The sequence below is a fragment of the Mercenaria mercenaria genome, unplaced genomic scaffold (assembly GCF_021730395.1).
Source record: "Mercenaria mercenaria strain notata unplaced genomic scaffold, MADL_Memer_1 contig_1818, whole genome shotgun sequence".
Lineage (NCBI taxonomy): Eukaryota > Metazoa > Mollusca > Bivalvia > Venerida > Veneridae > Mercenaria > Mercenaria mercenaria.
The window spans coordinates 26,687-53,069 of NW_026459826.1; the positions used below are offsets into that span (position 1 = coordinate 26,687).

Sequence of the window (26,383 nt, forward strand, 5' to 3'; positions counted from 1 at the left end):
AATAGAAAAATTTATGAAATTAAATTCAAATTTATTACAGCAGATGTCTTAATTGTTATCATTTCTGTAAAAAAGTAGATAAAATAGGTATTGTATAAACGTCTTCACTATAAAGGGTCTAGATTTACTAAAATAGTAATATGTCTAGTTTAAAATGGACATATTACGATACTATTATACTAGTTGGAATTCTATTCTAAATGTTTGCAAGATTCACAATTTTTCTTTGTTTGCCACTACTTAGTGAAAGCCTTAGAATATCATTAATGAAAAGATACAAAAATGAAACACTTTATCTTACAAGTTTTTATTGTAGTCTGGCATCAAACGTGGGCTAACAACTTCCATCAGTTTTTTAATATCATTTCCTTCTATTTCTGTTTGACAGTTCAAGTATGTCTTTAGCTCGGGAAACAAACTGGCATCTTCGGTAAGTATAGGTATCAGATAGGAAATTATGTCCTTTACTGCCTACAAAAAATAAATAGTTCTTTCAGAGATATACTTGGCTAGGAAATTATCAACTTGATTTATACAAATCACATTATATAATGTCAAAAACAGTTCAAATATAAAAGTTACGATTCTTTACATTGTTTCTGTTAGCTTTATCTAGAAATTTACATAGCTTCAATATTTCATCTCAATTGTTCGTTGGAAAAATATATGTTTTATATAAGACGATCTTAGCTCTGAATACAGCCTATTATAAAGTCTATATGTCTGCTTGTATTTGTTAAGAACACAGTCAAAACAAGATATTTATTTACGTAAATAGTCATTTTTAAAAATGTTGAGAATTCATTGAAATATTCTTTCTATACTAAGTTCAATTAAAATGTTTGTCGGTTCACATTGTCAAGCCGGCTGCTTACCGTTGTACCGTTCTGTTGTTCCGTCTCTTGTTCAATCGATTCAACGTTTTGCGCCGTCTGTTGTACCGTCTCTTGTTCAATCGATTCATCGTTTTGCGCCGTCTGTTGTACCGTCTCTTGTTCAATCGATTCACCGTTTTGCGCCGTCTGTTGTACCGTCTCTTGTTCAATCGATTCACCGTTTTGCGCCGTCTGTTGTACCGTCTCTTGTTCAATCGATTCAATCGATTTTGCGCCGTCTGTTTTTCCATCTGTTGTTCATTCGATACAACGTTTTGCACCGTCTGTTGTTCATTCGATACAACGTTTTGCACCGTCTGTTGTTCATTCGATACAACGTTTTGCGCCGTCTTTTGTTTATCCGATACAACATTTTGCGCCGTCTGTTGTTCATTCTTATCTGAATACATAATAAATGTATACAGCATAATGCGACACAAATAAATGTTGCCATATTACAAAATTTTAATATAATCGATGATCATCCCTTTTAAAATATATGTTATCGAGCCTACAAAGTACGAATAGTTCACGTTTTACATACATTCAGAAAAACTGCAATATCAAGGCATTTTGAAATGTTTGCGATAGAAGTATTTCGTCATACAAATTCTGAAATTGACTACAATGATATATTTTAAACGGAACGATTTGTGTTTGATTTTTTTAAATATATCTAGACTGTTGTATTACTGTTGTATCAATACCTATATCTCAAATATGTCGAGTATATACCTGATGTGGCTGCAATAAATAGTGTATACAGTTCTCGTCCAAAGCAACCAACAATCACTCCTGCGACAAATCCACGACAGCCCCAAATGTAAATGCTACCTTTATTGGCGAAGCTGTAAAAGAGAATTAAAATAAAATAGAGAGGCTCTTTTTAGTCAATAACCACTATAATTATTGTTTTCAAGATTCAAGTCGTAAATAACGAGTGTAAAATATGTATGTATTCCATGTGTGTACGACTGTTTTCAAAATTTAGGTGGGGATAGTGTATGAGAAGGCAATGCCTTCCTGCAGGTGGATGTTCGGGTTCTGTTTATGAAAATTTGATTCTTCAAACGCTAAATCCTGTATTCTGGTGAGTTTTGAGATAAAGAAATCTTTGTCATATACTGAAGTTTCACTAACGCATTGTGGCGTTATAACAAACGTAAATTTTATTGTCTAAGGAAGTAGAAATATATTTTATGCTACAAAATCATTATAGAAACTGTAAAGTTATAAAAATCGTCATTTATACGTTTCATTTTACTATGTGTTTGAGAGCATTTTTCAATGGAACGGTCGTGATAGTTTTTAGAGCTTCAATGGTTATAATAATTTCGTAAGAAGGCATGTGAGGTGGTACGAGGGTCCTCCGGCGGAAAGTCTTTTTACGGTTTACGTTGACTCGAAAAAAAGGAGTTCGTGCAAATTGCTAACATTTATAATAAAAACAGTATCAGCCTCTTAAATTGTAAAACTTATTACGAAATCTATAAAATTGCCCCCTTTTCAGGCCGGTTCGGAACAAAAAAGATCCTTTGACGTTATATCAAACGTTATAATCAATCAGCTTCTCATTAGATGCATTCTCTTAAGACTGTTATATTCTAAAATGAAATCACTTATAACTTGTATCTCTTCTTGTAGACATAAGCCTATCGTCGAACATGTTATAGTTACAAGTAGTATATAACAATCGATTTCGGAGCCTGCCTGGTGCCCTGGTGCCATACCACGTGACTATGACGTCAACGCGTGGGGGCGGGGCTAACGGGGGAAAAACCCATGACGTCACAATCGCGCAACAAGATGGCGGACGGGTCAATGCCCTAGAACAATGGGGAGCCGCACCCAACATTCCAAAGAACAAAAGAGAGTAGGTGAGTCAACAGGAAATTACCATGACGTCACTGCCGCACCCAACATTCCAAAGAACAAAAGAGAGTAGGTGAGTTAATAGGAAATTACCATGACGTCACGGCCGCACCCAACATTCCGTTACTACCCGGTTTATCTATTTTTAGACAATAGAGGGTAATATATAAAGTTATTCCTTTTATTGTCAACCTTTGTTAATATTTCATTGTTTTATCCGTCTAGAATGGCGATTTAGGGTAAAATTTGACATTCCGAGTTTTTGACATTTTTGGAAAGGTCGAGAGGTAAACATTACGAAAATCCATACTCGGACCGGAAATGACGTCATCAAAATTCAAAGTCGTCGTAGAGGCATAATGTTGGTACCATTGGAAAGGTCTCGTCGAGCACGTTCAGAAAATATATACTTTTATGGGTCTATCTAGTATCGAGTCTAAAATCAATCACGCGGTAAAACCTCTTTGGACTCCGAGGGTGGGTTCGAAACCTTAACAAGAGGGATACCCCTATAAAGCTATCGTCAAGACAATTCTGAAAATATATACTTTTACGGATCTTTCTAGTACCGTTCTTGAGCTATTGGGATTTAAAGCGAAATCATTCATGCGTTACAACCCTGGTTTTCTCTTTCGTTATTGTAGGGAACCTAGGCCTGTAGGGTATCTAACGAAAGGTCTCGATGAGAACTATTCGATGACCACGTCTAATCGAGTCTAAAATCACTCACCACCTCAGCCACCACCACCACCACAGCCACCACAGCCACCACCACCACCACCACCACCACAGCCATTCTTTGGAATGTTGGGTGCGGCTCCCATTGTTCTAGGGCATTGACCCGTCCGCCATCTTGTTACGCGATTGTGACGTCATGGGTTTTCCCCCGTTAGCCCCGCCCCCACGCGATGACGTCATAGTCACGTGGTATGGCACCAGGGCACCAGGCAGGCTCCGAAATCGATTGTTATATACTACTGTTACATTATTTAAAGTAGGTGTGACGTTCTTGAGTATATACAGTGTTTGTATTTTTATGGACTTTATTTGTCAATACGTTAACGCTCTCTCTAACTTCTGCTTGTAAATATCATAATGAACAAAACTGTTTGTTTTAGTGAAAACTGTATTATCGTGAAGTATGAACTTTTAACATGAAATGCACGTTCTTCCTTCACACCGAAATACGGCGTGTCATTTGATTTTCAAATTTTTTTCGGGTTTCGTTTGTTTACATGTTTAGTATGGTGGCTGACTTGTGAATAAGCGAAAACATGTGATTTAAATCTTGTCTATTTGTCCAAGGCTCCCGCTAATTATAAATGTGTCTTTGTTCAAACGAAGCCATCGTGTTCACGTTTTTTTTTATGTAAATGACGTCTCGCAGAAAGGGCTATCCTCGATATTGTTGTTTATAAGAAACCAATCATTTTTTTCTGAATGTAAATATTTAGTAACAAAAAGACCTTCGTATTTAAAGGTATCAAATATTCCAGTTTGTGATAGCCTTAAATCATATTATGATCTCTTTAAATTGTTTTAGGATATCAAAAAATGCATTTAATGATATCTTAATTTTCAATTAGTGGTATCTTTAAATAAACTATATTTTAAAACACATTACAAAATGCATTTAATGATACTATAAAAAGAGTTAAGGATATAATAAAATGAATCTAGATTATTAGTGAATTAATAGTTAGCCGCGATATTTATTGACCAAGTCTGCTAGACTAGATATCATCATGGTTAGGACCACAATTATAATATTATAAAATCATTCATTTTGTGAGCATAAAACTACGTTATTTTGGCAAAAAATACATTTTCTTTCGGACATGAATTCGTTGAGATGAAATGTCAAACAGGAGAAAACTTTTTTAAAAAGTGCATGCGCCCTAACCGCCACCCACCCCATACTCTTTCGTTTGCGGAATGGAAGTGATTACCGATATGTAATATAGTTTGGTAAAACATTTTGGGGGTTTTACAACCTAGAACTTACCATAAATTTATCAAATGCTAGTTTAATTTTATCTATATCTGTTGTGAAAAATCTAATCTACACACATCAGTGCAGATCTATAATGTCTCAATTGCATCTAAGTAAGTGCATATATATTCCTAGTGACATGTGCCAAAAAGTACGATGGTATATTTAGGACATGCTTTTATCTTTTATAAGATTGAATTATCTCGTGCGAATGACATTTTATCACGAGCACACTACATCTCATTTCGAGCGCACGACAATTTAAATCCCATGTCACACATTGGAATTGAGCATTTTTCACGTCTTAACTGGTTACCAGTTTCAAGTAGAGTTAATCAAATAACTCTCTGTCATGTTTATAAAATAAATTCTAATATTGCTCCTTCATATTTAAGTGAACACTTTACCCCTATCAATACTGTTCATGATTATCCCACAAGGTTCAGAGCAAAGGCAAATGCCTCCCTTGATGGTACAGGTTTTTCAATGTCAGATAGTAAGAGATATGCTCTCCCAGTGGTCAAAGGTTTTGGGAAAAAAACATTTGCTTATAATGGTTGTTGTTTATGGAACAGTCTGCCACAAAATGTTAGGGATGCCACAACCATGTATTCATTTAAACGTAAGGTTAAGGAACATTTTTTAAGCTTTATATGACTTTTAGTTAGATTGCATTATAGATAGATTTTTGCATTGTGTTTTTTTACTAGTCAATCATTTTTTATACTAGTCAATCATTTTTAAGCATAGGATTTTTATACAAACTTATCTTCGGGTATTTTTCTGTGATTATTTTTTTACTGTGATAAATTATTCTTCCTATGTCATACAATACTATATCTTAAGGACCACAATGGAAATAAGAGTTTATTTTAACTCTTTTTTGTGTAATCCTTAACATATAATGTTGATTGACATGGCTATATTAATTCATACATGTTTGTTTATTGTTTGATTGTATGTTTTAATTATAAGTCGCCATGTAAATTGTACATTTTATGTTGAAATAAATCTATCTATCTATCTATTTATCTCGTGCGCACGGCTCCAAAAAGATAAAAACTAAAAGAATTGGTAAAAAAACGTCGTTATGGTGCCCCACTGAACGTCGCCCTGCAGAAAGTCGCCCTACCGAATGTCGCCTCGCCAAATGTCGTCCCGCCGAATGTCATCCCGCCAAATGTCGCCCCGATTAATGTGCATACATGTGTGCGTGCGCTCGTCCGTCCGTCCTGCTAATTTTTGTACATATTATAACTTTGTCTACATTTGGAAAATACTTTGTGTTTTACTCAGTGAGATGGATTCTTGTGAGTCTGAAAGGTCAATGTCACACTTGGCTGAGGGGTTAGGGCAAGGGTCATGCACAAAAAGATCCATCTTACTGAGGAAAGAATATATTATTGCCCCAATGTACGACAACAAAAAATAAACGGATAGATAGGCGGGCAGGCGCACGTACGCATGCATATTGCCCTCTGTCTATCTATATGTCATAAAAATCCTGTAATTAAAAAATGTCACTGATAGACTCACTGAAGGAATGAAGGTTGGGGTTGGGGTAAGGGGGTGGGAGTAACAGTGAGCAATTTCCTCTAGTAACACTTCATTTGTGACTAACAAATATATCATTAGCGTTAAATCTTAGTAAGTAAGAGGATTGTTTAAGGTTCTTGTGATACATTTTCATGTCATGCTAATTGTTGGTGTATTTTATCGAAATCAATTCAGGTTGATAAAGTTACAGACCAGACAGGAAATCCAGATGGACATTCAATAAATGGATATTATTCGAAAAGTAAGAGTATTTGATTTAAAACACGCTACACAGCCAAGGCCACGGGACGAAACATGCTAATTAGCGGGGGCTCAGGGAAAAGACGAGATCTAAGACAAAAATATGCGGGATCTCGGAGCGAAAAGACGCTAATTAGCGTTCTGTTACGTCAAACCGCCCCACGACCCCGCCGTTGGAGTTGCACAATCTTGAGTTTTCGCACCGCCTACACTACATCCTAACGGATTAATGGGTACTCCAACTTAAATGGTATTTATCAAAAAGATTTTAGGAACGCGGCTCTTTTGTCACTGAAGTTGCTGTTTTTAGACATATACGGGAACTTATTTCTTAATTATCATGCAATTGATATGAGAAAACATAGGTTACCTTGGTGATCAATACCATAACATTGCATTTGTTTGTGATTTCGAAGATGTCACCTAATTAGACCGTGTCATAAAAGTTACTGAAGTTACTGAAGCATATAAGTTGTCTTTAGTGTGGCTTCCTGACTTGCCCTTCAATCATAATGCCATTTTAAATAAAAAATAAACGTATCACACGATACCTAAAATTGTAAACAAAATCTATAAGAAGTTTCTTTGGAAATTTGATTTAAATTTTCTTTTAAAATGATGTTCCTATCAAAAATGATCTAAAGCCATAAGATCTGCATCATATCAACGACTTAAATTACTATTAGTATTTTATACCTAAGGGAAATACCTCTTCATCAGATGTTAATATTGTGGATCATTTTTATATTCTTAATATAACCTAAAATATACCGTGCGCAGAAATCAACAACCTTCAGTTTAAAAAAAATTAAAATGAAATAGAAGTCCACGAAAAATAGAGATCACGGTCTAAAAAGAGTTAAAGCATGGCATAGGCGTATGAGCAGGGTCGGGGCACAATTTCTTTTTTGGTGGGTCAGAAAATTTTCATGGAAAATTTGGGTAGAGTAATCCGATATATAATGTGTTATGGGGCCCAAGGTGTAAATTAGCCTTTAAAATGAGAATTCTGACTAAAAGTGTGATTCAACCTTTAAAAAATGAGAATTCTGGACCAAGGTTGAAATCAACCTTAAAAATGTAAATTCTGGACCAAGGTTATTTCAACCTAAATAATGAGAATTCTGACTCAAGATGTGATTCAAACTTTAAATAAATAAGAATTCTAGAGTTAAATTTTAGTAATAAAAGTTCCTATATAAGGTGTGACCTAACCTTTAAATGAAAATTCTGGACCAAGGTGTAAGTTAGTTTTTAGTAATGAAAAATTCAGATATAAAGCGTGAGCTAACCTTGGTCCAGAATTCTCATTTTTCAAGGTTGATTTTAACCTTTGTCAAGAATTTTTATTTTCAAGGTTGAAATCAGTCTTGGTCTACATTTCTTATTTTTCAAGGTTGATTTCAATTTTAACCTTTGTCAAGAATTTTCATTTCCAAGGTTGAAATCAACTTTGGTCCAGTATTCTCATTTTCAATGTTGCTTTCAACCTTGGTCTATAAATCTCTTTTCAAAGGTTAAAAACTTTTAAATAAAAAATAAAAAAGGTAAAAAAAAACCCATTTCGAGTGATAGGAGCTCTGGATGAAATAACTTTTAAAGTCATATATAACTATATTTATTATATGTTTAATTTTGTCTTGCAATTCTTTGTGTTTGCTGATGAATATGTTAATCTGTGTGAATGCTTGACCTGTTCAAATCTTATGTTTTAATTCTGACACATCTATTTGTTCACTTTCATATCAAAATATGCTCATTTTTTAACATATAAATCTAATTATATTATTTCTAAAAACACTATTTATTGATAAACCATTTTATTGTAATTTTGATCTCTGATCTCTAATTAACTCTCTGTTATTGTATCATTTATCAAACACTTACAATCAGGACGTTCAAATCTAATTGGCACAGCATCACCATACATTTTATTCGTAATAGGTATAATAGCTAATACTTTGCTCGGTGCTCCAGCAAAGTAATTCTGTGATGTGTTTGGCTGTTCCAGATGTACATGTAAAGATTTTATCACTGCAAACTTTACATTTTTACCGCCAAAAAGAGTTACATTTACATTTAAACTTGGTGTATTACCGTTAGCACGAGTTATACCTACTTCAATTGATCTCTAACATCAACTGAATACCTTTATTATTAGTAATTAAAGATGCAATAGCATTGGTTTTATTTACAGACAATCTGATATTTAAACTTTGAAATACATCTGCAATCTGTTTACAAATATAGTAAATTATAGTAACCGCCCTGTGTGTGATAAGGTTTCTGACTAGTTTTCTGAATGTATTCATCAACAAGATTATACCAATCCAAAGTTTATGTAAAATGTTTTAATCCAACACGTTAATTCCCATTTCTGTTGTCAGATGTATTCCTGTTGATTGATTGTGTTATCAATGTTTGAAATTGTAAAAAAAAAATATTTAAAAAAAAATGACACTACAGGAAGAATTCAATACAGCAGCGAATCCGGCTATGCTCACGTGGGTGTGTTTGATAAAACGTCAGTAGACCTTATAAAGCAATTCATTGTTATAACATCAGATGGATAAAACTTAAATGTAGATTCCCTAAAATAATTTGAAAAATACATACAGCAAAACGTTATAACAAATGCATTGATAGAACGATGGCACTCAGACTGATTATCATTCTAGCAAAATCAACTAAACATTGCAATGAGGTGTACTAAACGGGTTCTGGTGTGGATTACATTAATCACTTAAAAGCAGATGCAAGGACCGGCGCTATAATCCTATTTCATGTTTACCTCCAAACAAGAAGAATACTATTTGAACTGGGTATAGCTTTGTCGCAAAACAAAAGTAAATTAGGAATGCATTAAAAACTAGTTATGACCAAGGAGCGTACAAACACATATGCAAAGAGTTTAATGTAGAGGTTAATGCAAACTGGCGACAAAGGATATTTCCAAATGGTGATGGGTTCGGAGATTATTATACACGCGGCCATGTAGCTCGGGCAAGAACAGATTTTAGAAACATCAAGCCAAATCAACATATTGCTATTAATAATGTAGCTGTTCTTGAATCATCAAAGATGATTTTCGAGCTGGAGTTGCCAGGTTATAGACATTTTGGTATCTTAGCATGTGAATATCTTCCACCTAAGAAAATTCATATTGATTATCTTAAACAAGATGAAGGTGTTAAAGATGCTTGGAGTACATTTATACTGGATAATTCAAAAGGATTTACAAGAGCGGATGTTGAACATGTAAACGAATCAATAAGAACTTATTGTTCGGCTATCCTCAGTTCACAATCCCAATCAAGGCCCGGGAATAGCCTTCGACGCTCCAAAACAATTTTGAGGATGCTATAAATAACCCCTTAGATTGGCCCAGTCAAATTGTATGGTACCAAAACACATTAAAATATGCACGAAGTAAAATTGATTGTGTATACGGAATTGGACTATATATGTCTCCCAGTAATATGGAAATGCAAACCAACGAAAACTCGGACTGAATAATAACCTCAACGAAAAACCTGTGCCACCAAAACAGCATGTACAAATCCAGGGAACTCCAACAAAACGAGATCTACACCGGCCCTCAAGGAAACAAGAACTATCGGTAAAATCGATGGATCCCGGAAATTTGCACTCATTCCAATGGATAATAAAGAAAACAAGCGCACCTTGAGAGTGAAGCTTCCTATGAATTTTTGCTGAATTTCAAGCAGTGGTTTCTGAGAAATAACTCTGCCTATGATGGCATTATAGTTTACCAATGTTGATAATCAAAAGACAATAAATCAGTAAAATATCATCTAACTGAAACACTTATTCTGACATCACATGTAGATGAACTTCTCTCTAGTATCACTAAATTGAATCTCTCATTACAACAAGGTGTTTTCCCTGTAAAATACAAACAAGCTAAAAAAAAAAAAAAAGCAGGTCTTGAACTAGAGCTTTCCAATTATCGTCCTGTGATTAATTTATCATTTTTATCAAAACTTATTGAGAAAGCTGTTCTTTACAGATTAAACAAACATGTAAATCAAAACAGTCTTTTGCCTAAGAACCAGTCTGCATATAGGAAATACCACTCTTGTGAAGCTGCGCTACTTCGGTTTGTCAATCATCTTCTAAGTGGTATGGAGAAAAAGGAAGTCACGGCCCTTATTGCGATTGACTTAAGTGCGGCATTTGACACTGTCGACCACGACATTCTTCTAGATGTCATAAAAGCACAATATGGCGTCTGTGATACAGCTCTTTAATGGATAGACTCCTATTTAAGGCCTCGTACTTGTAAGATTAATATCAACAATTTATATTCATCAGACCGCCATCTTGAATGCAGTGTAACCCCAGGGCAGTTGCCTTGGTCCTTGGCTGTGTCTAACCTATGCTGGAACTCGTTTTGATGTCATTCCAAAATCCATATCAGTCTACGGTTTTGCTGATGATCATATAGCAAATAAAAGAATTCGTCCTACATCTGTTTAATCCGTAGAATCACATGCGATCGGAGACCTTGAAAGCTGCGCAGTTATAATCAATGACTGGATGAATAGAAACAAACTGAAAATAAACACTTCCAAAACTGAATTTATTATGTTTGGTAGCAGACCTCAATTTAACAAATGTTTCACAAATTCCATTAACATTGCTGGTGATAATGTCAAACGTGAAAGCACAATTAGAGATCTCGGTGCATTTCTTGACGAAACCTTGAACTTTAAAGATCAAGTAAATCGCAAATGTCGTACAGCCATGTTGAATTACCTACGAATTAAGAACATCCGAAAATACTTAACGGAAGCAGCCACTGGAACTTTAGTTTTGTCTCTAGTTATTTCACATCTGGATTATTGCAATGTCATACTGTATGGTGTAGCTAACTGTGAGGTGCGTAAGATGCAACGTATTCAAATCATATGCGCAAAACTTGTCCTTAAAGGCCTAAATTATGGCAGTGGGCCAAGGGATTTTTGTCTTCAGCACAGTTGGGGACTAATGACCATCACAGTATGGCTCCAATAAACAAGGGTCATTGTTTATTGGAGAGTCAATCTACCTTACACGTGTATCTATTAGTGAGAAGGGGAAACGGTTTAATTTATTTTGAATTAATGAATAATTGATAACTTTTAAAGTTATACTAGTTTTTTTTGGCATTTCTATGTAAAAAAAAAAATTGTTGATCAAACACAATAATAAAAGAATCAGAAACTTATTTTCACAATAATGAAATAATGAGAAACTTACTTAAAGAAACATGAAAGTTTTTATTTTTTCAAATTCTGTCTGGAGAATTGTGATATTTCTGAAAAATGTGACTTCCACTCATCTAAAGCTTGCAGAATACTGTAAATAACATTTGTCTAAATTGAAAACAGAATGTGAATTTCAAAGTTACAAAGCAAAGCATGAAAAAAGTCCCTTTTGGCAACAAACTGAAAATGAAAATTGAGTATAGATGGAACACAATCATTTTATATTCAAAGAACTCAAGAAGTTTTCGCTATACTTGTGTTTTATTATCATTATTATTTTCAATATTATTACTGTATCTTTTATCATCCTGTATGTAATATAATAATAATTAATGATAATAATATACCAATGATAATATAATAATAATAATAATAATAATAATAATAATTATGATTATGATTATTTCTATTATTATTATTATCATTATTATAACATTAAAGTAACAGTTATTATCATCTACATAATATCAAAATAATAATTATTATTATTATCATTCCACATTTACTGAAGAAAAATTAATTTCTTTCAACTCCATTGCACACATCTTCATGGTCTAGTTGGGGTCCCTGTTGTGCTAATTGCCCTCTAATCAGTTGCTATTACATAATCGCTGATAAGCAGCAGATAAGATGGGAGTTGTATATTGGATTTGAGGGGGGTGGGGGGTGGTGGGGCACTTATATAGTAGTGAATCTAGGCCTTTAACAGGAGGAAATTTGACAGTCTAAACAAGCATTGTATCACTTACATTGGTTGTTGGTGAAAGCAAGAATTGAGTTCAAGATACTTTCTTTAATGTATAGCTGTCACACTGGCAAAGCACCTCTGTATTTAACAGAATTGCTTACAGGGTATATTCCTAGTAGACAAGGTTTGAGATCGTCTGAAAATTCTGAATGTCGTTATGTTTTTCCATACAACAAGTGCAAAACATTCAATGATAGAAGTTTCTGTACTATTGATCCAAAACTTTTGAATGAACTGCCGTTAGAAATACGCAAAGGTAAATCACTTGACACATTAAAAAAATCTAAAGACACTGTATTTCAGAGATTTTGCGGCCTTTTTGTTAAAGTTTTTTGATATCTGTTTATTATGCGAAAACAGCAGATGATAGTTCTTAAATTTTGGTAAAAGGTTTTATATTTCAACATTTATATTTCCAAGGTTTGTTTAATTAAACGCACGTGTTGGTAAGGCTCTATGGGTAGGGTAGTGTGTAGTATTTCTTTCTTAAATAGTAAATAATGGTACCATTAACTGGATGTTTTGAACCTCTATATGCAGCTCGTCTGGGCGTACCATGTGATGCTTTAAGCACTGGTATTCGCAATAGGGGTAAAATAACCTCAAGGGGAGGGGTGCAGTCATGACTGTTTGTTACAATATGGCTATTATTATTATTATTATTGTCATTATTAATATTGTTATAATAGTAATTATTATTATAACCCGAGGTTGCTGAGAAATAATCCTGACTATGATGACACTATAGTTTACTAATGTTAATAATCAAAAAACAATAAATCAGTGAAAAATCATCCAACTGAAACACGAAATTCCAACTAGTGGTTGTTGAGAAATACTCCGGACAATAATTGTACTATATAGTATAATATTGTCGAATAATCAAATAACTGGGTGAAAAATCATCCAACCGAGGCATGAAGATAGTATGTGCGTCTCCTCTTGAAAGTAAAGCTTCCTAAAATGGTTAAATTCCAACAAACCAGCGGTTGCTGAGAACTACTCCGGACAAGAATTGTAAGGTAGTATACTATCGTTATATGATCAAAGGGTAATGACTCAATGATAAATCATCCGACTGGAACACGAAGATAATATGTACATCTCCTCTTGATAGTTAAGGTTCCTAAGAAGCATGGCTAAATTTTAAGCTATGGTTGCTGAGAAATACTCCGAACAAGAATTGTACTATAGTATACTACTGTTGAATAATCAAACGGCAATAACTCTGTGAAAATTCTTCCAACCGGAACACGAAGACAATATGCGCAACTCCTTTTAATAGTGAAGCTTCCTATGAACTTTCGCTAAATTCCAACCAGTGGTTGCTGAGAAATATCCCGGGAAGACATGCAGGACGGACGGACAGACGGAGTGGCGACTATATGCTTTCCCTTTGGGGAGTATAAAATAACAACCCGTGTCATATATCAATAGTTTCACTTAACATAGCTAAACAACATGAAGATAATAACAAGAGCTCGTAGAACACGAAATGCCCCCTTCATGCATTCAGTAACTGTACAAGGAACGGAAATTATTTGGTCACTGTGCACTGGATATACTGACCTCAAATCAATAAGTAAGGGTCATTTATGGGTCATTTCCCAGTCATAACTGACCTGTGTATCATATGTAATCTTAAACCAAAGCATTCTCTATTTATATGGCAAAAACTGTTCTACTGTTCTGTGTCAGTGTGATTTTGACCTTTCAACTACTGACCAATAGGGTCATCTGCTGGTCAGGATTAACCTCCCTATTGAGTTTCGTGATCTAGGTCCAAGCGTTCTCAAGTTATCGTCCGGAAACTGTTTAACTTTTCCGGTCACTGTGACCTTTACCTTTGAAGTACTAATCTCAGAATCAATAGGGGTTATTTGCTGGTTACTACCAATCTCCCTATTAACATTCATGATCGTAGGCCCAAGCCTAATTCGAAAACCGATTGGTCTGCATACCAACCGACCGACAGACCAACCGACATCTGCAAAACAATATATCCCTCCTTCTTCGAAGGTGTGTGTGTGTGTGTGTGTGGAGGGGGGGGGGGGGGAGTGCATAAAAGGCATTACTTAAAGGCAGTATACTTATGGGTGTAACAACACTTACCAGATTTATTCATTTACTCCTAAGGAGCTGCATCAACAATTCCGAAAACAAGAGCAACAAAAGTCCACAAATGTCGGTCAAACCAGTTAACGTCTTAACCACTTAATGACAACAGACGAGATAAAATAGAACCCATTACAACTGGCAAGGCAGCTGTTGCTTTACAAGAAAGATTAGCCAGTAATTAATTTAATGTCGGTTAACTTTTTTATTCAGTTCTTGACACTTTGGTATGAAGCATCAGATGGTTTGAATGGTAAAGTACTAGTAGTTGCTGAAGAAGGAAAAACAATTTCAACAATATAACACCTGTAAACTTACCAACCGCAGTAAAAATTCTAACAATGGTATACCTTGTTCTCTAAATAATGTTCTCATTCTCTGGTCCAATGTAGAGTCTTCTTTAAATTAAGAAAACAACAATACAAATTCAGGTAATGAAATAATGTCAATTGATGACAGTGGTATATTCTTATGTTGATCGTGCATACATGGCTTAACAACGTGTTGGTAAAGACAATAATGTTGAAACACATAATTGATGCCAGTTATGCTTCTGCAGATAAAGAAGACGAAAGATAAGAGGTAAGGGTAGATTTCTCGGAAGCACAGAGCAGCAAACACACAGCCACAGAGCCACGCATTTGCACAGCAGGCCCACAACAAAAAGAAGCTGTAATAGAAAAATATTTCAGACGGGTTGCTTCAAACATCCAAGTACATATTGATTTATGCTAAATATAGATGGAGGAGAAGGAAATGGTAAGGGGCAAAATTGGGCCGCGGGGGATGTCGGGTGGAGGGGGGGGGGGGCGAAGGAACCCGAAGGGGAAGGAAAACTTACTCAAAGTAAAGGGGGAAGGGGATGCAAAAGTAGCGTAAATGCAAGGGAAAGGAGGGGCAATAGGAGAATGAGAAGAAGGAAAAAACGCTTACGTTCAAAGGCTATGATAAAGTGATAAAATCAACGGCCTAAACATCAACTTACACATTTAAGAATTTTTTCTTGTAATCTGATACGGTGTCTGACACAGACCTTGCCAGACAGATAAGAAAACAATGCAACGGTAAAATGACTACATTGTACGACCACATGTTACGAAAGGGGGAAAAAAGACAGAACAAACCTGATACACGATGGAACATCGGCTTGAATGTCCCTGTCCGAAGTAAGAAAGATATCCTAATGCTGTCTGAAGACCCGGAAAGAACAACACCGAAAATATTACTAGCCAAAAATAGAAAAAGTAATGATCACAATAGATAGTGTTCGAAATTAACTATACATCCAATGAATTAGAGCACATCAATGGGATTGACATCAGCAACAAGGAAACAGATAAACTTGCCAAATGTTATACCATACCGACATAACATTAGGTATCTGACCGATAAATATGCACTGTGATTGAAACTACGATCTACATATGATAACACACTTTACAGTTCTGGAAGAAGAGAAGAGAATGCTTCAGAAGGTATCACCATTCAAATAGCCAAGGTATAAGGTGCAGATGAATCAGTAAATGTTTTTTTTATGTTTTACAAGATGCACAAATTTATTTTGCAGACTGAAGATTTAAAGAGGATCTATATATGGAACTGCCGAAATATTCTCATTGTGCATAAAGGTGTTATCGAACACATAATTATTTTATGTCTTATCATACAATGGAACAAAACACATTAAAGTCTTGAGTGACTTTCGGTAGCAGGAAGCCGAAAAACAAAAATATAATAATTGTACATTCAGTGTGCAACGGTGAAGAAAATTTACAGGAACTATGGAGATTTTTTAAATGAAAATGCTGGTTCTGCTACTTTATACATCATTGATGATTGCAGTGCTACAAAAAAAACTTAACAAAGAAAAACGATATGTTGTCAGAGTTGGCATTCTCTGGCAGATATGCAAAGCAATAAGTCTGGGTTATTTCACAAAGATATAATTCAGTGTTGAAAATGTTTAGAGAACAAGTAAAACGATTATGCATGTTTTAAACAAAAAGATAGAGATAGTTTTGAAAATTGTCTGCAGGAGAATGATATCAATCCCACACTGGAAGAAAGATAAAGAGTAAAAAATCTGATACAAATCTGATACACTATAGAACAAGTTGAATGTCCCTGTCCGAAGTAAGAAAGGTATCCTAATACTGTATGAAGACCCGGAAAGAACAAACACGGAAAAATATCCGAAAATAGAAAAGGTAGAAATGACAATAGAATACAAATAATCTATATATCAAAAGAATAAGAGCATATCAGTTGTGTGATTGAAATCAAACAGGAACAACACGCTATGTACCCGGATAATCTTAACTCTGTTCAGCGACCCTAACTCAGTGCCAACATGGCGGATGTAAAGCCGATACAACTTTGTTTTCTGTGTAATTACGATGTATAAAGGAATGTTTCTGTTGTTATATCTATCTCCATTGATCAAGTGTATATTTATTTCAAAATGTATCATGTTAAATATATCAACCCTCGTGTTTTCAGGTGGAAAAACGGCGAACAAGGCAAATTTTTCAATGAAAACTTTTACAAAAAATCTTTAAAAATACTTATATGCTTTTGATGCCTCGATTATTTTGTTGTTTGAAAGCAAAAATATACTGCTTTATAGGCCCGTTTACACTATGTTGTTAACCCACTACATGTTGACACAATGCATGTTCAAATGTACTAACAGCGAGAAAAGGGATAAAAACCTAACTTTGAGTTGATAAAAACCGAACTCAGTTTGCATGAGGAATGGATAAAAACCTAACTTACACGAAATTGCGTGACGGATAAACACCTAACTGACTAGTATTCTATAGGAATGAATGAGTTGACATGTACATGGTCTGATGGTAAACATTACTTTATAAGCGGTATTGTCTTCAAACTTTGTCATTAATTTTACAAGATGTTATATGTATGCCCACTACAGTCAAATATTTTTTCATAATTTTAATATTATCCAAGTAGCAATGTTTGCAAAAGTCTGGATAAACCCTCAAAAATAACTCAGTTTAAAAGTCAAAATTATTATATTATTATATAAGAAATTATTTAATACCACCGATGTTCGAAGTTCTGTAACCCCCAACCCCCCCCCCCCCCCTCTCTCTCTCTATCTCTCTCTCACACACACACACACACACACATACACACACACACACTGTTTCAGAAGAATTGTGTTTGTTTCAAATCTTGTATATCGTATAGTGTAAGATATTTTTATAGAGGTGCTAATGGAGTATTTTTGATATTGTTTAAATGGGATTAGATTTATGATTAATTATTAAATATGATATTTTTCAGACGGTAAATAGGGAAGAAAAGTGTGTGTGTGTGTGTGTGGTGTGTGTGTGGTGTGTGTGTGTGTGGGGGGGGAGTGATGCATGGACTGACAGGGCAGGGGTGTGGGTATCCTTACATTTTTCACTTGTCCATGGACACTTAAAAATCCACTTGTCCATTGTCAAATTTCACTTGCTCTGATTTGTAATATTAAACCTTCATGAAAGCGCAAATAGACTGGAGATCTAGTTCTTTATTTAGGACAATGAAAAGAAACGCATATCACAGTAACTGTGGTAAAAAATAAGCTGTTGAAATATTTGCCTTTTAACGTTTATAAAAGTCTGAAATCGCGTAAGCAGGGTTCGGGATCTTTTGAGGTCATGCCCGAAACACTGCCCACGCAATGGTGCAAAGCCAGATGAATTCAGAGAAAGACTCTTAAAACGTTTCGACTTGTTTTTAGTCATACTTGCGATCTCTGTGTGCTTTTGATTTTAATTTGGCTGACTACTGGCTCCAATATTTCCTTTGACAGTGACTTATTGTCTCAGCAGTTGGAATTCTACTTACAAGTTGTTTACGTTTCTGATGTCTTTAAATGTCCTTTTAGTTCTGTGTGTGTAACCCTTGTTTTCCTTTTTTAGTTTTAGTTACAGAATGCTATATGCTGATGATGCAAATGTTTTTCTTCAGCTGCTTTAAGTAGTTCTTATGTTCCCTTTAGCATGCATATGATTTCTTCTTTTATGTTTTTTTTTTAAATGCATGTTGTAAAATGTGACACTTCTTATTTTTGTGTAGTGTCAGCTAGTCTTTTTTATGTTGCTTCAAATGTGCTAAATCTGTATGTGGTAAATTACTTTTTCCTTTTATTTGCTAGTACCTATGTGCTATTTTGTTTTAATGCGCTGTAACATGTATGTGGTAATTTGTGATTTGTTTCTTATCTACTTAGAGCCAGATGCTACATTTGCTTTAATGTGCTTTAACATATATGCATTTTATTACAGCTGTTTTACTTATGTTGAGCTTATTTACATGTGTTTGTCGGAAAATAGCTTTCAGCTAGTGTTATATGTTTATACTTATCCGACGTTAAATAAATCTTCTTGTATCTAAATCTTCTCTGATATTTTATCATAGTCACCGAGTTACAGTGTGCGCGAGACATAGTCAAAGAACCCATTATCTTTATCACCTCCATACACTTGAAGCAACACACAATCTAAATGATATTTTTTGTTTTCTCATTTTATACCTGAAAAAGTATGCTTGTCTGCGGACACACAGAATGAAAAATGGACTTATCCTCCGGCAAAAAATCACGAGTCGGATAAGTTGGACATAGGAATCCCACATCCCTGCTAGGGTGGGTACTAGTAGGTCAAAGAACTTTGAGTATCAACAGTCCATAAATAAAGCATAGACGAACAGCTGTTTTCGTTTGATTAGGTGTTTATCCATTCTAAGTTCGTATTTATCTAGCACTGTTTCCTATACCAGTTAGGAATTATCCGCAAATTTAAAGTAAGGTCTGACTGCAATTTCTGGTACTTTAAAACAGTTAGAAACATAAAACATGTTCATTTTGAAGACTTCTTTGAGTACATTTTAATGAATTCCAGCCAAATAATGTGACTTTTCGATCGAAATATTTAGTACACAAAACATATTATCAATACAGGATATTATGACTATCAAAAGTTTTCAACTAACATTGCATACTAACAAAAAAACATGAAAAAAGACAAGGAAATTAACTACATACATCGTCTTTCTGTCAGCCATGTTGGCACTGAGTTAGTGTCACTGAACAGAGTTAAGATTATCCGGGTACATAGCGTGAACAAGGAAACAGATAAATTGCAAAAATTTATACCTTACCCATACACATTTGTTTTGAGTATCTGACCGACAAATATGCATCGTGGTTGGATCTACGCATAGAAATGATTGAGCTGCCGAAATATCGTCAATGTGCATAAAGTTATCCTCGGACACATAATTATTTTATGTCCTACCATACAATGGAACAATCACATAAAAGTCTTGAGTGGATTTGCGAGGTTAGAAAGCCAAAGAACAAAGATATATCAATATTAAATCCAGTGTGCAACGGTAAAGAAATTTACAGGAAATAATGATATTCTTTTAGATAAACATGCTGGTTCTATTTTATAATCATTTATGATTGCAGTGCCAATAGATAATCTATATTATCACATGTTGCGACAATTTGCCGTACGACAAACATACACTATCTGACAATATATACATAACAAAACTTATGTTGTTATTTATCCAGGGTCTATGCACTTATCAGGCAGGCATGTGCTTGCCGAGAAAATTCAAAAGTTTACTTGATGAAAAGAGGTTTATCGTCAATACCACTGACAAGTATTTGTACAAGAGGTAGTGTAAACTTGGTCATGAGTTGGTGAATTGTGTAACGGTCGTTGAAACGGTGAGAAATTAAAAATTATTCTACTGTATCCTAGTATTACCTCAGTATGATGAGGGCTTTTAAAGTCTGAATGAACTGACATTGACTTTGTGTATTTGTGGCGTTTTTACATTTATTTAGAAATTTAGGAATATAACTAGTTTTAAGCGGACATTTATTGTAAATTTTAGATCTAAACCATTCATGGTTGAATGAATTTCATTGCCTTCACATTAACTTGCATGGAGTAAAAATCTGAATGAATTATTTTTTGTATCAAACAAAGATATCTTATTGTCAGATTTAATGAACTTCAGGATAAATAGAATATTAGGTAACTGTCTTTCCGAACTTAATTTTATCCCCCTCGGTGCGCTCGATAAGGTAGTCAGTAACCTAATATTCCTGATATATATCAGCACGCTTACATCAATTTCTTTAGTATTAAGGCCTGTCTTAAAAATGTTAATGGAGTTTGAAACTACCTAAAAAAATGTCAACCAGTAAACTGATTTCAATTTGTGTCATTATTGTTTTGAGAGAAATAAGAACATATTTTATAAAAATATTAAAAGCTTTTTAATTAGCCCTTTAATCAAAATAACACGCCCGTAGAGCTGTTGGCATTCTACTGCACGCAAAGAAAACACCTAAACAGAAAAGTATATAATCGAGAAGTAAGTCAAAAAGTGGTTGGTATTTATTTACAGATTAGAATAAACTAAATGTTTCATTTGTGAATGAAGTAGGGGTCTTTATAGCTAGGTATTCTCTGTTAAATAACGGTCTGTAACACAAACTTCCATGTACAGATCATGCCAAGAAAGCCAAACAATCTCGTAAAGACAGGTGACGTTTGTTCACAGGTGGTCCTTATGTGCACGAAGTCTTTATTCACAAGTTTGAATAAACTGAAATCATATGCAGAACATGGTATTTTTATATGAGCGCCTATGCTATTGAAATGTGCAACATTTTTGTAATACGATAAACAGGTAAAGAATACTCTTTTTATCCTATACTATTACATCGTGAGTGCATTGTTTGTAACGAGAAGGAATGTTGAAATATCTCTTAACCCATGACGTGAAGAAGTTGTCAAAATGATCACTTACAAGTACGAAAATACCTAAATCAAACTGCAAAAGGCTCTGACATCTTATTATACTTGCACGAAGCGACTGTTTACATAAAAGGAAATGTGAACTACTTCATAGTTTTAAATAGATCTCTATTTTTTTTTAATAATAGTTAAAGCATTAACGCAAATATTATGGCGTTGGGTAAAATAAAGTTTTTTTTCCTGTGCGAAGATATTAATCGAGATCTTAGAGATTGATATCCTTTAATTGCAAGTAAACTTCAGATATCACCCTACGCCATGATATTTGCGATAATGCACGAGTGCAAATTCTTTGAACAATATTTCTTTTTAATCCAAAGTTCCCAATGCCATATGACCTTTTGTTTGAGTGCAAAAATCTTTGCCGATACATATCGTCATAAATTTGCTATACAGATCAAAGGGAAAAACTAAACTGTTATATATCATCATTGTTATAATTATACCTAATCAGGTTTTTTTTCTGTTATTGGTACAGTCTCTGATTGTGAAGAATGTTACCATGTATATCTCAGTAAAATAGCCACTCCATGCGATAAAATGAAATAAATGAAATTACAAGTTATATTGATAATAATGTAACAAAGTTGAAATAATCTCATACAGAGCAGACCTGGGGTAATTAAAAATGTAATTGTAATTAATTGCAATTAAATTACATTTCCCAAGTAATTGAATGTAATTTGTAATTGGGTCATTTATCAATTACATGTAATTGTAATTTAATTAATTACAGAACAGTTCTAGGGTGTAATTGACAATTACATTTTAATTACTTTCCAATTACATGGCACATGCTAATCCAGTTTGTTGAACAAATAGTATATATAATTTGTTCAACAAACTGGATTATTATTTTATGTTTATTACCAGTGACACTTCACTTTAACATGCTAATATGCATTTCATAGCTGTGAAAAATAACAATAGAATATTATGGTAGGTGTTAACCCCTTGGACATAGCTCCTTTGTTCTGATATTTGTTTCATTAGAACCAACTGGTAATCTTTGATGATGTTTGTCACTGTGTTTTTGTAGAAAATGATCAAATTAGGATTTGAAATTGTTATTTGCATAATTATTATTTAGATTTTTATCGGAGCAAAAATTGAAATGCTTAGCATTTAGTTTTATCATTTTTTATCTGTGATAAAATTTGTTGTATTAAATGATATAAACAACATAGCATTTCACAGTTCTAACACGATAAAAAATTTAATTATTATTGTAGACATTATGAGTATTCTACAGTTTTAGTGACATAGTTATTCTAGGATGACTCATGAATGTTTTACAACTTATTTTCGATGTGGTCCTTTGGATAACTTGTAGTGTCAAGGATAAAAACTTAAAATATATGTTTAAAATGTAAATGATTAAATACTGAACTAGACTGATTAAATTTTAAACATATTGCAGAACCATGATCCTATAAACTTCAGAGAAATTCAGACCTCAGAGAAATACCTGACTTTACATGCATCTTCTCTAACCAAATTCTGCTAGACGATGTATTAACTATTAATTAGGGCTGACTTGTAGCTCCTTTTGCAATAATATTAAAGACATAGTAATGTTCTCCCGCAAACACAGATTTTACTTTGAGCTTAAATTCAATTTTGAAATAACTGAAATCAGTTTACATGTGGATTATTATGTTTGTGTAGTACAAAGTAAAGAACTTTGCTACAGTGTTCGTGTAAGAAGCACCATATTTGGTATTGTAATTGAATGTAATTAATTACAATTTCCAATGTAATTGTAATTTAATTAATTACATTGCTAAATTTCATGTAATGGTAATTGTAATTTAATTGGACATTTCTCAATGTAATTGTAATTTAATTAATTACATTTTAAAGTAATTGACCCCAGGTCTGATACAGAGTTATATAAATAATTACTGGGTTATACAAAGAATTACTTTTCAAATGAAAGTTAAAATGGTGACATGATTCATCTTGTAGATGTCAGAAAGTTGTGGGTAGCTATATTTGATGACTCAGCACTTTGTACGTTTAGTAACTTTTATGTTATTGGCAAAAGAACTATTGCGGATAACTGATTTGTTTAGGATATATATCTTTATATAGATTTCGGATGACTAAATTCTTGCGTACATATCATAATAACAATCTAATATGAACATCTTAAATATCCCTTTTAATTCTAAATGATATATAATAGTTATAGGATTTTTCATATTATTAATATACAGATCATGGTCCAGGTATACCTTGAGATGCTCAACAATGAATATTGATCAAGGTTTTTGACATAAGATTTATACCTGGACCATGATGTACATTTTGTATATATGACAATGTACGAGTTTCCGTTCTTTAACCATAAATTTGTATGGGCAGACTTTTAACAATTAGTTATAATCATAAAGTATTTAATTCTCTCTTTGAACCTTAGAAATTATTGCAAATTATCAGGATTAACGATTGACGGGCACATTTATGGGCATGAATATTTCAAGGGCACATGTAAGAAGACCAAAGATAGACGTGTTGTATTTGGATTCATCTAAACAATGTCATTTGCAAACTTTTTATTCAGTTTATCTGAAACTGTGAATACCATTTTTTTCTGCGGATAAAGAGCATCTGCAGATTAAGACAATGATTTTGCAGTCATGGGCATGATTTTTGCTTGTTATCTACCATACTTGTATGCAATACCACTAATTTCATTATGAAATTAAACATTTTCAGTTAATGTTAACCTGTGAATCAAGACCATGAGGGGGGAGGGGAGGCATAAAACCACCTGTCAGAGCATGGTCTGTACGTTCAGACCCGTGATACAGAGAACCATTGAACAGAGATCATCTGACTGTAAAGACCACCAGTTTTATTTACAAACAAAACATTTCAGTTTATTCTAACATGTGAATAAATACCACATCCACATTAAGACCACTATTTGGCGTTGCCATTGTATACAAGGTAAATCGATCAAAGCTTTTTTTGTAATCAATATTCTGCTGCTCATGATCATGCACTTCACTTCATGTGCAGTAGAATAAGAGCAGCTTTTCGCGTTATTCAACTGAGTTTGACAATTAACCTGCTCTCAAGATAGATAACAAAACTTAATATCAAGCATTTATGATTGAGGTCTTTTATGGTAGTGTCAAGCGCCATACTTGTAAACAAAACATTTTTGACTGGTCTTACTATTAGAAGAAGAGAAATAAGCGTGTAGATATATAACAAAATAGTTTTGTTAAATATCAGCTCAGGTTTTGTCTAATAACGTATATTACCATATTTATCGTGTTGTCGTATCATGCGCTAACTAATACATATGGGTGGCTTACATGATCTACATTATATTTACTATGATGGCATATTACTGCCACAAGTTATATAACTCCCTTTCGTGTTAATTATCTAGATAGTCAATTACTATCTATGATATTTATCTGGCTATCTAGTAATATTTTCGTGAAATATTTCCAAGCAAGATAAATAACATAATATGAATTGCGTCCTTCCATCCTAAAACTGCCACCACTTATCTACTCATCTAAGATAATTAAGTGACAGAGTTGTTCAGATTTCGCGAAAACTTTATTATATAACATGTTAAAGTGGATTTATATGCATTTTCAAGTAAAAATCAAGATTAAATAGATGTGTATGTAAAAAGGGTGGAGGAAATAAGTTAACAAGTTAATTAACACGAAATTTTTCCTAGTTATTCACTTATCTGTTTAACTAGATAGTTTTTAAGATTTCACGTTGCTACTTATTAACACAAACATGTCTCTAGTTCCAATTGACTCTTAACGCATAGCCGGTACATGGTATGACTCCCGGGGTATGTTGTCATGAAATCTAGGTGGTGGTAAAGTGCCCCTCTGTTCTCTTTTCTGTTTACTTGAAGGGGCTTAGTTTAAAGAAAAGAAAAAAAAATAAGAAAGGCAAAATCCCAACTTTCACAGACTCAAATTTATTTTTGCATGCCGGATGCAGTATTTCACAATGCTGTAAAAAAGCCTCTTTATTAGGTATGCCATATTTAAAACATATCTGTGTGCGCGATGTTTATTGAAAATACATTCATGTTGTAACTTGATAGGCGGTTGATAGTTTACAGTTTCAAACATTGTACATTTTATATAATAAAGTGGCCTTAAAAGTATTGTCGGCGACTTTTATTTGTACTAAAGATATAATAAACATGTATCCGTAAAAATGGAGAGATATAAAAACGAAGTAGACAAGAATGGCTCGAAAAACGATAAAGTATCATAATAAATACAATATGTAAAAATATAAAATATAATAAAGTCAATAGATAATCTATATTCGTGACCGTGTCCTTGATGTCGTGCTAAATTATAACTGAAATAATTGTAAATAAAAATTTCTCTTACCATAAGACTTGAAGAAGTTGTCAAACCGATCACTTAGAAAGAGAGACACCAACTTAAATCCATCTGACATTTTTGTTTACTTATGCAAAGCGGCGATTTAAAATAGAATGAAATGCACCCAGTGAAATACTTCCTAGTTTTAAAATGGCGGGGCGGATTATTACGTAAGCATGGGGGGAATTGTGAAATCTTTACTTTATCTCGTGGTCATGAGTTCTATAAACTGAAGGATTTTTATTTTCAAAAAATAGTTTCTCTACTTTATAAACTGAAAGAAAATATTGTTTTTTTTTTTGTTTTGTTTTTTTAAATAATGTTCATCATTTTTTCTCGTGGCCACGCGATAAACTGAAAGAAAATACTTTTTGTAAAAATAATTTGCGTCAATTTATCTCGTGGCCTCGAGATAAACTGAAGGATTTTTTTATTAAAAAAAATTGGGGGGAAAAACGGGCATATGTGCGT

At 33.7% G+C, this 26,383-nt stretch overlaps 1 long non-coding RNA gene across 1 annotated transcript; it reads right to left on the reverse strand.

Moving 5' to 3' along the window:
- Positions 1-307: 307 nt before the first annotated feature.
- LOC128551900 (uncharacterized) lies at positions 308-26,056 on the reverse strand. The gene is made up of 4 exons (XR_008368916.1): positions 25,919-26,056; positions 1,611-1,723; positions 876-1,275; positions 308-471 (listed from the first exon to the last, which is right to left on the reverse strand). It is a non-coding gene; the product is annotated as an uncharacterized LOC128551900 (long non-coding RNA).
- Between the last annotated feature and the right edge of the window lie 327 nt (positions 26,057-26,383).